Genomic DNA, 11,214 nt, shown 5'->3' with positions numbered 1-11,214 from the left:
TGCATTGTGAGTCTTATACTTCAGATAAGGAATAGTGTTTTGAAATAATTCTTGAATTTAGAATATTTAATATTTTTGATACTTTACATTTTTCATGTTTTACAGTATATGAAACACAAAGGACAGGATATATCACATTATTTCCGTCTTGAGAAATTGCAAGATGAATTTAACTTTGTTTCTGAAGAAGAAATGAAAAACTGTAAACGTTTCCAACTTTTACAGCTTAGAAATGCTGGTCAATTAGATACTTTCCTCCTGCAGCAAATTCCCCTATATGACAGAGAGATTCCAGAGTTAGTGTTCCAGGTATTTGGCTCCTATTTGAATGAGTTTATTATATGATAAAGTTACTATTTTAGGGCTTCACCCTATCTTAATTTCTTTATTTTTAACAATTTATTTTTAATGATTTCCCTTCTTTGTAGGCATTAAGAATATACAAATCTCCCAAATCCCCCTCCAAACGACTTTAATTTGGCTTTATAACTTAGTTTGTACAAAATATAGAACCACTAGAATCCTTCAGGTATAGTCTAAATTTATATAACTATTGTGTTTTTGTTATAAAATGCATCATGTTTTAATAGCTTTTGGGGATGGGACACTGCCACTGTAAACGTGCTCAATTTCAGATCTTTAAAATGGAAGAGTGAAGGGAGGGAAGCAGGCAGGCAGGGGCAGGCTGGCTGGCTGGCTAGTGTTGTTTGGTACAGGCTGACACCAGCCTGGTGAGAGCCTGTTGTGCAACCTCCATCTTTAGTGATTTCATATTGATTGCTTTAAAGTTGCTGGTGGAGAAGTATTTATGCTATAAATCAGGAAATCCTACAAATTGGAACTTTTCTTCCCGCTTCTAAACAACTTGAAAGTGGTAGAGTTGAGAAGTGGAAGGGATAGGAAGAGAAGAGAGGAGAAAATTCAGTAAAAAAAAAAAAAAAAAAATTAATGCATATCCTATAAAACTAAGAAAAGTGAGGGCATGGGTGGTTGAGGAAGAATTGGTGAGAATGTTGAAAGGAGTAATAGTGATCAAGCCGCATTGTATATATAAACTGCTTTGTTGCCTGACAACTCCTTTGTACAACTACTTAAAGGTAATAAAATATGTTTTGTTTTGTTTTTGTTGGTTGTGGGGCTTGAACTCTGGGCCAGGTCTCTGTCCTTGAGCTCTTCAGCTCAAGGCTAGCGCTCTATCACTTGAGCCACAGTGCCACTTCCAGTTTTCTGGTGGTTTATTGGAGATAAGAGTCTCACGGACTTTCCTGCCCAGGCTGGCTTTGAACCATGATCCATGATCATCAGATCTCAGCCTCCGGAGTAGCAAGGATTACAGGCATGAGCCACCAGCACTCAGCTAAAATATGTTTTTAAAAGAACCTGTTATTAAGCATTTACCAAGCAGGCCTTATAGTAGAGGAATTATGAGAGACTTTTAGGAAAATACCAGAAATGTCCAATTATAGTAGAACTAGAACTGTAACTTTCTAAGAGATGGTTCAAGAGAATGGTATTTTCCCATCACTGAAGAAATCACTGCTTAGTGAACTCAGTCTAATGTCCTCTGAGCTAATTAGAGGACACAAAATCAGAATATGCTCATTCTGTTTAAAATTCACATAGTAGGAGAGTATTCATGGCTTTAGTATTCATTGGTCAGAGTATTCGTCGTGGCTTAGAGGTGAGAGGGGAAATGCAAAGCAATGACTTTTTTTTTTTTCTTCATTTTCTCAACTACAAGTTTTTTTCCTCAATAAGTACTCTGTTTTTAAAGATGAATGGACCTCATCCTAGAAGCAAATAGAATACAGTCTCAATCGGAGAATCAGAAAGTTTTTTCTCTGTCAGTACCAAATGTTGCCATTACACATGAACTGAAATAACCATCAATGTTTTTATTGCAGTACATTATATCTGAAACCTTTGTTACCTTCAAGCAGAACTAACTTGGTTCTCTGTTTAGGAATATGAAAGTCAGGTAGAGAAGGATATGGCCATTTCTGATGGGAATTCTATTACTGCACAAAGGATTAATTCTGTCAAATTTCTGAACAAGGTAACAACATGGTTTTCTCAGTATGTTTGCATTTACTATTATGAAAAGCAATCTGTTGGACATATGGTATATATTCTCCCCCAGAGAATAAGATGGACAAATTCACCTACTTTAGTCACTATGTGTGTTTTCTGTTCTCTTCAGTTTTTTCTTCACGGTTATTTTACTAGGTTGTCAGTGCTCATTATTAAACCATATCCCAACCTTTTCTGTTTAAATGTGAATGTTACCAAATTCCAAAAGTTTACTTTAGCCCCTTAATTATTGGCAAGCAATTTTTCTACACATAGCTCTTTTTTTGTTTTTTTGCTGGTCGTGGGGCTTGAACTCTGGGCCTGGGCACTGTCCCTACACTCTTCAGCTCAAGGCGAGCGCTCTACCATTTGAGCTACAACGCCACTTCTGGTTTTCTAGTGGTTTATTGTAGATAAGAGTCTCACAGGGGCTGGGAAGGTGGCTCAGTGGTAGAGTGCTTGCCTTGCAAGTATGAGGCCCTGGGTTTGATTCCTCAGCACCACATAGACAGAAAAAGCCAGAAGTGGCGCTGTGGCTCAAGAGGTAGAGCACTAGCCTTGAGTTGAAGAGCTGAGGGACAGCGCCCAGGCCCAGAGTTCAGGCCCCACGACCAAAAAAAAAAAAAGAGTCTCACAGACTTTCCTGCCTGGGCTGGCTTTGAAATGTGATCCTCAGATCTCAGCCTCCTGAGTAGCTAGGATTACAGGCATGTGCCACCGGTGCCCAACTTCCACCATAGCTCTTATAACTCTTCTTTTACTAGCAGCATACCTTTGTTGTTGTTGTTTTTTACTTTTTTTTGTCATTCATGAGGCTTGAACTCTGGACCTGGGCACTATCCCTCAGATCTTCAGTGCAAAGCTAGCACTCTACCACTTGAGCCACAGCACACTTTCAATTTTCTGGTCGTTTATTGGAGATAAGAGTCTTAGGACTTTCCTGCCTGGACTGGCTTTGAACCACGATCCTCAGATCTCAGCCTCTTGAGTAGCTAAGATTACAAGTCATGAGCCACTGCACCATACTTAAAAACAACAACAATTTTAAAAAACAGAGTTTGAGATGTGCTTTAATAATAATAATAATGAGTTTACTGTTTGGGAAAAAAAAGAAATATTCTTGCTCATAAGAAAAAAGGAGTCATAACCCTTTTATTCTTTTTTAACACATGGAAGACCATGGAAGAGGCGAGAAAATCAGCAAAGGAGTTAGAAAATAAGGGTTAGTGTCTCCAGAAAGCCAGTGCAGGTGTGTGCCTCAGTTCTTGGATCTGGCAAGAGAGGCAAAATGTATTGAAAGTGATAGAAAAGTTTGATTTATTGAAAGCAGAAGTTCATCCTGCCAGAGTGCAAGGGTGAATGATGTGGAAGTGCTGAAGACCAGGGGTAACATTTTCTCCTGCCTTTCTAGGAGGAATCAAGAAAAGCAGTGAGTCATTTGGTAACACATGTGCATTTATATGTGCATGTTCCTTTTAGATTTTGGGCACTGTGGAACCAGCTCCTGGATGGATCCAAAAGGTCATTACTTGGTCAGAAGTGTTTTTGCTGGTTAGTTTGGCCCCGGGCATTTTTATCAGCACCATTTGATGTTTGGGGAAGAGGATTTTTCTTTCAAAGTCAGGGGCGGTTGGTAGAGCACTAGCCAATGAGCAAAAGCAGCAGGAACTGAGTTCAAGTGCCAGTCTCAGGTGTAATAGAAAAAAAATGAAAGTTGGGGAAAATATGTGGCATATTTAGGGATCAGTCATATATGTATCGCAGAAAGGAGCTTTTTAAAGTTACATAGATTTTAACTTTTATTGAAGTAGTTTAAGCTACCGGTTTGGTAGGTTATGTGATAATTACTTTAATTAACATTAGGAACCCTAAAGATAAAGGTTCTTAAATCCTTTCTTTTGTTAGAATATTCTTCCAATGTCTGCTATGTGATTTGGGGGTTTGTATGAATTCTTTGGAAAAGTCATGTGCCCTTAAACATAACACTACTGGGGTCAGTGGTAGCTAAGGAAAGCCAATGTTTTGGCAGTAAAGAAGAGAATCCTGGCAGTCTCAATGATTACTTTGCTAAAATGATGGCATCTAAGAGATTAGTTCATCTTGTCTATATGATGATGACTTAAAATACAAATGGTGACAATGAACTCTAGCTTCCTGAAGTTTACATCTAGTGAGAGAATTTAGATAATAAATGACAAGATATTAGTATGTTCAGGTTGTGACCAAGTAGGATGTGAGGATAGGAGTTCTGTGTGCATGTGGATGGGGCACGGAACTTTAAATAAAGAAGGCAGCATTTCAATAATGAACTACTGCTCATTTAATAATGAACTATTACTATTTAGATCTGGAGAAGGTGATAGAGTTTTCTGGGAAAGAATTTTCAAGGCCAATGGAACCACATGTGAAAGCTCTGAGGTGAAGCATACCTGGCCTGTGGGAAGAATGTTAAGGAACCTAGTATGCGGAATGCCAAGGAAGAGAGTGAGCAGTCTTAGGGACAAAGTGGTTTGGTTCCCCTTCAATGGAAAAAATGTATTGCCTGTGTGGTGGGATAATTTTTAGGAAATCAATATGTTTATGCCATCCTACCACCCCATTTTATTATCCTTTTCAAGCAAGTAATTAGGCTCTAGGTTACATTGTCTCCAGAATGATTTGTGGTAAGACACAAAGCTGAAAATTGCTATCAAACATGCCAGTTCTTGGTTTCACATCTGAAAGTTTAGTATCATTATAAGGGAGTTTGGGGAGGGGGGTTGTTTTTGTTTTTGTTTTGTCGGTTGTGAGGCTTGAACTCTGGACCTGGGTGCTGTCCCTGAGCTCTTCAGCTCAAGGCTAGCGCTCTACCACTTGAGCCACATCACCACTTCCAGCTTTTTCTGTTTATGTGGTACAGAGGAATTGAACCCAGGGCCTCATGCATGCTAGGCAAGCACTCTACCACCGAGCCACCCCGATATAAGGGAGGTTTTATAGTCCTTGTAATAATCAAGATCTGACCCAGGCATGGTGCAGCATACCTGTAATGCTAGCATTAAAGAGGCTGAGGCAGGTAGATAGAGAGTTGAAGGCTATCTCAAGGAAAAAGTAATAGGTCTGTATCAGGGGCTTAGGGAAAGGACATGTTCAATCATTAACTTTGTTACTAAGATGAAAAAATGAAAGCTTAACGTTTACAAAAGATTGTCTCAAGAGTAGAGAAGCATGATCAGATCTCTTTGAGTTTATAGGTAAAGATTCATGTCCAGCCAGGAGCTGGTAGCTCTTGCCTGTAATCCTAGCTACTCAGGAGGCTGAGATCTGAGGATCATGGTTCAAAGCCAGCTGTGGCAGGAAAGTCCATGAGACTCTTCTCTCCAATTATCCACTAGAGAACCAGAAGTGGCTCTGTGGCTTAACATGGTAGAGAGCTAGCCTTGAGCAAAAGTGTTCAGGGACAACATCCAGGCCCTGAGTTCAAGCCCCAGGACCAACCAAAAAAAAAAATTCATGTCTAGTACTCGATCAGCTGTGAGTTCACAAAATAATCAACTCCCCTGGTGAAGATCAGTTCTGACCATGTTACTACAAGTTATATAGAAAAAATATTGAGCAAAAATTTAGAATGAGATGAATGGGATATAGAAGGGAGGAAATGGGAATAAATGAGCTTGCTTTGGTATAACAGTGGAGTTAAGAATGATTATATTAATGCAAACAGAACTATGTCTAGACCCCACCCCAACCAGTCATTGCTTACAAACAAGATTAGAGTAAAACTAAGTAGTAAAAGAAAGCATTATAAATAGTCTTCAAATATAAACAATGCATTTCTTTAACTTATAAAAATTTAGGTGAGAAGATTGCTAATGAAGAGAATCACCAAAGTTAGTAAATTTGACTTATCAGATATCGTGGCTGATTACGAAGAAATTGTATCTGCAAGGTACTATTAAAATTATAACTATAAAATATAAAACCTTAATACCTTCAAAATCCTCTATGTTCTCTATTTTTATATTAAGTCACATATTAAATAATGCAATTTCAGAGCATAAACTGAGATACAATGACAAAATTTATTTGGTCACTTTAAAGTTGCATTGTAGAATATCTGCCTGGCATGTTTTTAAATTTTTTTTTTTTTTTTGATCCAATCGTGGGGCTGAACTCTGGGCCTGGGCGCTGTCCCTCAGCTCTTCAGCTCAAGGCTAGCGCTCTACCATTTGAGCCACAGCGCCACTTCCGTTTTTTTTTCTTTTTTGCTTATGTGGTGCTGAGGAATCGAACCCAGGGCCTCATGCATGCAAGGCAAGCGCTCTACCACTGAGCCACCTTCCCAGCCCATGTTTTTAATTTTATAGTGCTCTAGGGAAATTTGATAGCTTCTCCTTTGTAATTGTTTTAGGAAAATAAAGAAAAATAGAAGACACACCTTTGTCCCAAATTTGTTTTGGTTTTCTTGTCGTGAGACTCTTACTGGAAAAGACATTATTAGTGGCACTACAGTAAACTTTTAGTCTTCCCATGCAAGTCTAGGAGTTTTCGATCATCATAGGGGCACTAAGATCCACAGGAAGCAGTTGCAGAGCCTTTGCTAAAGTTACACAATCCTTATATAGATTATAACTGCTTTAACTGCTAAACCTTATTAAGTTTTATTTTCAGTCCTTGAAGAAAAACTGGTTGTGGCTGTAATTCCATGGGTTTGTGTTTTTAGCATTTGGCAGCATGAAGCAGTTTTGAGGGCTTAGTCATTTTGAGAGTATGATTACTGAAAAAAAATCTTCTGAAAAATCATGTTTCTTTGTATGTCCTTGGTCTGTTTGGGACTAATCACATTCTCCTTCAACATGAAGGAACATAGCATCTCATTCTTTTTAAGCTCAGGAAAAATTCCTTCCTTGTAATTTTGTTCACTCTACAATAGAGTGGATATGGTTCAGCTAATAGCCTTATTTACATCAAGCATCATGCTAGTATCCTTTAAAACTATGCTATGTATATGACTTTGATCACATTTTTATCCTTTAGCCAATTCACAGATACAGTTTGTAAGTTTATTGAGCCACGAAGAAAGTTAAAGCCTCAGAGGAAAGAAAGAAAAAAAGTCACAGCACAGACTGTCTCTGATGGAGATATTAAGATTCTTATCAGAATACTGAGGGCTTATAATATTCCTGCCAGGAAAACAACAGCTCATAGGTAAAGCAATATATTGCCATTTTTAGAATTGCTAATGATCTACTTAACTGTGATAAATTTCATGCTGTATATTTGTAAAGCTTTGCACTTCATTAATATTTCAATTCACAGGAAAGGCAATATGTTCCCATTTTTAGAGTAGCTAAAGAAGTATCTTAATTGGGGTAAGTTTCATGTTATATATTTGTAAACTTTGTACTTCATTAGTGTTTCATATACATTAAATGAATGCAAGTTAAAATATTCATTTGTATAGTCAAACCTACTGCTATGTATTAAGCGTTTCCATAGGCTGAGGATATTGCTCAATGGTAGAGTGTTTGCCTAGTATCAAAGGCACTGGGTTTGATCTTTAATACACACACACACACACACACACACACATACATAATTGTCAGAGAGATACATTGCCTCAAGTCTATAATCGTACCTACTTGGGAGGTGAAGATAAGAGATTAAGGTTCAAGGCAAACCTGAGGATTAAAAATAAATTTGCAAAACTCTATCTTAACCAATAGCTGGGTACAGTGATGCATGCCTATCATCCCCTGCAACATAGGGAAGCATGAGTAGGATTGACCCTATCTTGAAATTAAACAATTGAAAAGGGGTTAGAGACATGGCACAAGTGGTAGTGTCTGCCTGACAACCACAAAACCCTGAATTCAAGCCCTCAAACCAAAAAGGTAGGCAGAAAAAAGAATTGTGAGGTTTGAGATTCCCAAAGAAGCATTAACCTGTTTTTTTGGGAGAGTTTTCCACATGCTCACCGTCCCGTGTTTTATCAAATAAACTTCTTTTGTCTCAATTCCCTATTGAGAATCACCGTTGTCCTCCTAGAAGCAGAATCCTGAAGTCGGGGAGCCACCAATTTTGTTTTATAGAATGTCCAATGAAAGTTGTGAAACAAATATGAAATGGCTCATAAAATTATAATTGCTAGCTGGGCACGGGTAGTGCATGTCTATAATCCTAGCTACTCAGGAGGGTGAGATCTGAGGATTCTGGTTCAAAGTCAACCCAGGCAGGAAAAGTCTGTGAGACTCTGATCTCCAATAAACTACTCAGATAAAGGCAGAGGTGGTGTTGTGTTTAAGTGGTAGAGTGGTAGAGTGGTAGTCTTGAGTTAAACACCTAGGACCTGCAAAACAAACAAACAAAAAACATAATTGTTGTAGTTGCACCTTATTTTACTTTTGATTTATATAGTTTATCTCATATTTGATTTGTATAGTTTGTCTTATTTTTCTCCTTTTGCTGAGTATCAGTGAAAATTTTACGATAGACTAGATCCAATTGTACTTCAGTGATTGTCACATATTTGGTTCTAAACACGAACATGATATGGAAAATAAGACTATAAGATCCAGGACAACTAAATTATATATTTCTATAAGCAGTAGGGAAAAAACATCCCTTCCTACCAAAATGAATACTAAAACTAAAGTATATATTTCTATATTGCTTTTCCTGAAGAGCTTTGGATATGCCTACTTATTTGATATCATCCATGTCTCGTCCCAGACATAAAGAAATATTCAAATCACGTGCTTCAGATGAGATTTTATATGAGATAAGTATTTAACACTTACATAAAATATAATATTGGTTTTTGAATTACAGCTGGCTCCTAATCTGTTTCTCCCTGTCTATTTTTTTCCTCTTCCAGTTTGCTGCTCATAACATAGTGAAGATCTTTTTTAAACAATTCATTCCTGGGCTAGGAAAATGGCTTAGAAGTAGACTACTTGTGCATGCATGAGGTCCTGGGTTCAATTCCTCAGCACCACATAAGCAGAAAAAAAAAAAACTGGAAGTGGTGCTGTGGCTCAAGTGGTAGAGTGCTAGGCTTGAGCTGAAGAGCTGAAGGACAGTGCCCAAGACCAGAGTTCAGGCCCCACAACAGACCAAAAAAAAAAAAAAATCAGCTCTAATCATTTTATTCTCTAGTCCCAGAGTCTGTAGAAGAAGGTGCTAGCTCCTTAAAATGGCCGCAAAATCTTTGATGTTGATGTTCTCTGTGTTATATACCAACCAGACTCAGGGCTTATTGCCCCACAGATATGTCATATTGCTACTTGTTCTAGATGGCCTCCACTAGCTGTTTCCTCTACCCAAAATGGCCTCCACAAATCTCCATGCTATTGGCCATATAAACACCTATTTCAAAGCTCAAGCAGTTATTTTTTCTGTGATGCCCTTTTGGTCTTCATCCCAGAAACTTAATCATTTCCTCTCCTGAATAACTCTTATAACTACAAACCATTTCACTCATTCTTCACATTTCATTGTACTTATATATTTACTTTTCTCTGTAGACTTTAAAACCCTTAAGACAAAGTTCACTTTATCTTTATATCCTGGTAAAGGATAGGATCATTACGGTTTTATTAAAACAATGATTAGCTGCATGCCCGAGGCTCAAACCTATCATTCTAGGTACTAAGGAGGCTGAGATCTGAGGACTGAGAATCAAAACTAGCCTAGAAAAGTCCATGAGACACTCTTACCCCTATTTATCCATCAAAAAATCAGAAGTAGAGGTGTGGCTCAGGGGATAAAGTGCCAGTCTTGAGAGAAAAAGCTAAATGAGAGTGTGAATCTTTGCGTCCAAGCCTCAGTATTGGCATGCATGTGCACATGCACGCACGCGCGCGCGCACACACACACACACACATACACACACAACTAGTGTGAAACTATAAAAGTCAAGTATCCATTTTTTTGTTGGTGGTGGTGGTCATTGTAGGGCTTGAGCTCTGGGCCTGGGCACTGTCCCTCAGCTTTTTAGTTCAAGGCAACCGCTCTGCCACTTGAGCCACAGCACCACTTCTGGTTTTCTGAGTGGTTTATTGGAGATAAGAGTCTCACAGACTTTTCTGCCAGAGCTATCTTTGAACCACGACCCTCAGATCTCAGCCTCCTGAGTAGTTAGGATTACAAGTGTGAGCTACCGATGCCTGGCTCAAGTATCCATTTGATAATTAATTTCTCTCTCTGGGCCTTTATTAACTATATAAAATATTGCAAAAATCTAGTCAATGTTTATTATGCATTTCAGGATGCAGTACATCCTTTCATTGAAGTTTCTTTTCAACACACTGTATACCAAACCACTACTGCAAGTGGATCTTATCCATGCTGGAATGAAGAAGTTAAAGTAGATTTTATGTAAGTTAGAACTCATTTTTCTGCAGCTCATAAAAATAGAGCAATAACAAAATTATTTTCTCAATAACAGAAAACAGTAAGATGGGGGTTGGAGGCATAGCTCAGTAGCTAAAGTGCTATCCAGCGAGTAAAAAGCATCAGGTACTCAGTTTGAGTTCCAACCTCAAACCAAAAAAAAAGAAGAAAACAATAAGATGAATAAACTTGTAAGTGAACTATTGAGAAAACTGTACAGTGTTTACATTCTTGTGACTACAGCAATGAAATAAGAACACATTGGGAATACGAACAAATGGGATTAGAAAGTTCAGCTACAGCAAATATTCTTTTTGTCACTTCTAATGTAAGATCCCTAGTTCCTATGACATTTTAGTGAATAAAAACCGTATAGAGGAGACTGGGAAGGTGGCTCAGTGGTAGAGTGCTTGCCTTGCATGCATGAGGCCCTGGGTTCGATTCCTCAGCACCACATAAGCAGAAGAAAAAAAAAAGCCAGAAGTGACGCTGTGGCTCAAGTGGTAGATTGCTAGCCTTGAGCTGAACAGCTGAGAGACAGCGCCCAGGCCCAGAGTTCAGGCCCACAACTGGACCCAAAAAAAACAAACATATAGACATGGAATAAACAATTAGTCCTGTAACTCCCTGCTTTGCAGGATGAATTGTGGCAAAATTAAAGAGAAGTTTCAAAAGACTAAAACTCAAGGTAATGGCAAAGAAAGCCTGTGATTCCAGCACTTAGGAGTCAGAGGCAAAAGGTTCACAATATCTAGTGAGAGACTGTCTCAA

The sequence above is a fragment of the Dipodomys spectabilis genome, unplaced genomic scaffold (assembly GCF_019054845.1).
Source record: "Dipodomys spectabilis isolate Male_0828 unplaced genomic scaffold, ASM1905484v1 ptg000125l, whole genome shotgun sequence".
Taxonomy (NCBI): domain Eukaryota; kingdom Metazoa; phylum Chordata; class Mammalia; order Rodentia; family Heteromyidae; genus Dipodomys; species Dipodomys spectabilis.
This window is presented reverse-complemented; position numbering follows the sequence as displayed.